The 4,155-nt window shown below is 39.0% G+C and overlaps 1 protein-coding gene across 12 annotated transcripts in view; it reads right to left on the bottom strand.

Moving 5' to 3' along the window:
* The window catches only part of LOC106872422 (protocadherin-11 X-linked), a 370,508-nt gene that overhangs the window by 125,581 nt on the left and 240,772 nt on the right, over nucleotides 1–4,155 (bottom strand). Inside the window, exon 1 of one of the 12 annotated variants that reach the window (XM_052972307.1) lies at nucleotides 1,040–1,659. The exons of the other annotated variants lie outside the window; for them this stretch is intronic. The gene's annotated coding sequence lies outside the window, so the exon portion shown is untranslated. Of the gene's footprint in view, nucleotides 1–1,039; nucleotides 1,660–4,155 lie in introns of those variants that run through there. 12 annotated transcript variants of the gene reach the window in all.

Raw genomic sequence — 4,155 nt, 5'->3', positions numbered from 1 at the left:
TATATATATATATATATATATATATATATGTATGTATGTATATATATATATATGTGTGTGTGTGTATCTATCTATCTATCTATCTATAAATCTATCTATCTATATATATATATATATATACAGAGCAAGCTCACTGCAGATTGATAGATGACCAAATTTCCATGGTCAGCTGGAGCTATTATGGCAGACATCATGCTAGGTGCCACTGACTGAGACAGATTCCTGAACATGATTACAAACTGATCTTAACTACATGCAACCGTTTATCTACCTACTTACCTACCTACCTACCGACCTACCTACCTGCCTATCAATCTATCTATTTATCGGTCTGTCTGTCTGTCTGTCTGTCTGTCTGTCTGTCTATCAATCTAGCAGTATATACATGTGTATACATGCATAAGTAAACACACACACATACAAACGTATATGCATGCACATGTGTGTTTACATATATGTGTGTGTGTGTGTGTGTGTGTGCATGTTTATATCATCGGCTGCTAAACACTTTCTGTACAACCAACTTCTGCTCACATGTTATTGGTCATCGTGAGGCTATTGTAGAAAAAAAAAAAAGAGAAAACAAATTATCTAAGACTCTGCATGTTAAGATTGAACCAAAAACCACACCATTACAAATCCAGTTGCTTAACCACACAGCCATGCCTGTACCTTAATATTCCGAAAAATTATATTCTTAATAATTACATCTCTGTTATTACGAGTTGCAAGCATGACAATATCAATAATTTTAACGATGATAAATATGACAGTAGCTACTACGATCATTTGTAAATTTGGCAAAGAATCCAGGAAGTATGGATAAAATTCCTTGAAGAATTCCATATGAAAGGAAGATTTGTCTGATTGATATGAACGAATGGTTTTGATTAGGTTCTATTGATTAGGGCTGATTACTTACTACAAGCAATGAGCAGAAGAGAGACAGGATGGTTTTGGTTTAAATGGTAAAGGAAGAATAAATACAAACATGTTCGTATATACATATATACACATATATAGATATATATGATCTTACCTTGGTGAGATACATGTATAAATGTTCCAATAAATTATAAGAAATAAATAGAGATATAATCCAAAATTGGTAAAGATCCACACGGCACCATAAAATGGTATGAAAATATCAAGTAAAAAACCCAAGGAAAAAATAACCTGTTGCCGTTTCCTATCAGGCAAGATCTATGAGATCTTAGAAATGGTAATATAAGGTATCACTCTGTGTTTTTCTTTTTCTTTCATTTCCAAGATTAAATAAACTTCTAATGATAGTAACAAGAAAAAATTGATTAAGATCCTCGTAAAGAAAGAAAGTTCAAAGCAAATGGAATAGTATTTTAGAAGTTTATAATTCTTCAGGAAGCTGGAATGGTTCTTATTCAAAAGTCTGCTTTGGTTTATTCTCAGTAATTCCTCAACTCTGTGTGTATTTTATAACTTACTTCTCATCCAGACTGACTGGTTTAGAAATCTGTTTGTCATCAAATTGAAAGAAAGAAAAAAGAAGGAACTAAGAGAAGGCGAAAGAAAAAGTTAAGGAGCGGAAACAAACCCCCTCCTCCTTCCTATTGAAGTAAGAACTGTCAATATGAATGAAACTCCTTAAGGGGATCCCTGCTATAAGTTAGTTAGCCTTAGCAGACAACAACATGTGGACCCTGAAAGTTTAAAGAAGGCTACTGAGTGGAAAGATAGCTGGGGGTGGGGTGGGTGAGAGAGAGGGGTACGAGGGAGGGAGCGTGAGTGCTGGTGGTGGGGGAGTGAGTGGTGGCAATGTGGGTGTGTGTGAGTGTGTGTGTGAGGGCAATGTCTGTGAAGATTGGTCAGAAAAAGAGCGGGAGGGGAAAAAGGGGCTGAGGTGAGTTTATGAGACCTGGGGACATGTTTGAGTGTGTGAGAGCACGCGCACATGTGTATGTGTGTGCGTGTGTGTGTGTGGGGGGGGGGTATGTGTGTATGTGGGGGTATATATATATATATAGTAACCATATAAAATATCTGAAGTTTTACTCTGTGATGTGTGTGTGTGTGTGTGTGTGTGTGTGTCTGTATGTACACACACACACACATGTATGTATATATGTACATCCATATGTGTATAAATCCCTACCCTCTTTGTGTGTGTGCATGTGTGTATCTATACAGAGAGTGAGAGAAAAAGACACATTACCTGTGTGTGTGTGTGTATCATACACGTACACACACTCTCTTTCTCTCTCTCACACACACACACATACACACACACACACACATACACACACACACACACACACGCGCATAAGCTGAAGTGAGTGCAACAGTAGTCTCGTATTCCACTTACACATGGCATAGATGGGATGATATGGTTTGTTTTGAGAAGACAAATGGGAGGGATTGAAAGATGTGAAGACGGTGGTGGTGGTGGTGGCCGGTGATGGCGGTTGCAGTGGCAGGGGTGGTACTGATGGCATGGGGGGAGGAGAAGGGCAGGCGAGGTAGAAAGAGCTATTAATTATAAAGGGAAGTGCACAGGAAAAAGAAGAAGAAGATGAAGTAGGATGACAGGTGAAGGGGAAATATAGTGGAGATGGAGATATCCAACCCCATAACAGAAGTTACAGAGGTGTTGAAAGAAAAAAGTTGGGGGAAGAAGAAGAAGAAGAAGAAGAAGAAGAAGAAGAAGAAGAAGAAGAAGAAGATGATGATGAGATAGGGGATCAGCGGTGGTGGGGGTCAGGTGTAAAGAGATAGGGGAATGGAAGAACAAAGTTTGAAGACAAGAAAAAAAACAGAAAAAAGAATGGGTGGATAATGGGGTGTGGCAATTAAATAAGGGTGGAGTTGGTATGACTAGGTAGGATGAGCAAACAGTTGGAATATATATGGAGAGAGAGAGAGAGTGAGAGAGAGAGTTGAAGATGTTTGAAGTGGCCCGGCTGGTTGGTTAAGTTTTTGCATTCCATCATGTCTAGCTTTGGGTTTATGAAGTATGAGAGACAGATGGGTAGGAATATTAAGATATTTTGGATGCATTTAGGGGTATTGGTTTGTGAAGAAGAAGTAGAAGAAGAAGAGTGGCGATGATGAGTCTGATAATTAGGAAAGTTGGGTGGCTGACAACAACAAAAAGAAAAAGAAAAAGTATAAAAAGCAATAAGAAAAGAAAAAGAAAAAGAGAGGTGGGGCAGGATTTATATGCGAAAGAGGAAAGCATCAAAAGCGTTTGCGTGTGCACACACGCATGCACCCACACATATACATAATCCCATAGTTGCATACGCATGCACAGAGTCATATATCATTCATCTTTGTCAGCATCATCATCATCATCATCTGTATAATCACCACCACCACCACCACCACTACAGACTGATCCTCCTCCATCCTCTGCCTTCTCCTCCTCATCTTCTTCATCACCACCACCACCAATGCCGCTGCCAAACTGTTGCAGCTGCACCTGTCATTCTCCTCATCATCATCACTATTATCATCATCATCATCATCATCATCACCACCACCACCAGCATCTTTGGCGCCATCAACCCTGCTGCCACCACCAGTACCACCGACTCCATCACCTCCATCATCTCCATAACAATGCTACCAACATCATTGTAACCACCACCACTGCCACCACCTTCACCACTGCCAACTTTTATTTCAGATCCATTTTTGCCATTCCAATATGGATAAGGAACTGTCTTCTTCTGCTTCAGCACATCTTCTCTCTCTCTCTATTTCTTGCCATCCTCCAATATCTCCAGGGTGAGGTGAGGCTTCCTGATATCAACTTCCATCCTCTCTTCCTATTTCTTTCTTGGTCTTCTGATTCCGTAATTATATAATTATTGGCGGGTGTTTATCAGGCATAAATTATTGGGGCATATCCTTTAATAGGTTTAACATGCATGTACCTAACTTGCATACATACATACACACATATATATATTGCTTCCCAACCATATGGTTTTGGGTTCAGTCCCACTGCATGGCACCTTGAGCAAGTGTCTTCTTCTATAGCCTCAGACCCACAAAAGCTTTGTGGGTGAATTTGGTAGATGAAAACTGAAAGAAGCCTGTCGTAGATATATATATATATATATATATATATATATACATATATATATACATATATATATATGTATATATGTATAT

This window comes from Octopus bimaculoides, chromosome 13, assembly GCF_001194135.2.
Source record: "Octopus bimaculoides isolate UCB-OBI-ISO-001 chromosome 13, ASM119413v2, whole genome shotgun sequence".
Classification (NCBI taxonomy): Eukaryota; Metazoa; Mollusca; class Cephalopoda; order Octopoda; family Octopodidae; genus Octopus; species Octopus bimaculoides.
Note: the sequence above shows the minus strand (reverse complement) of the source record. Positions and strands in the feature narration are given on the sequence as shown.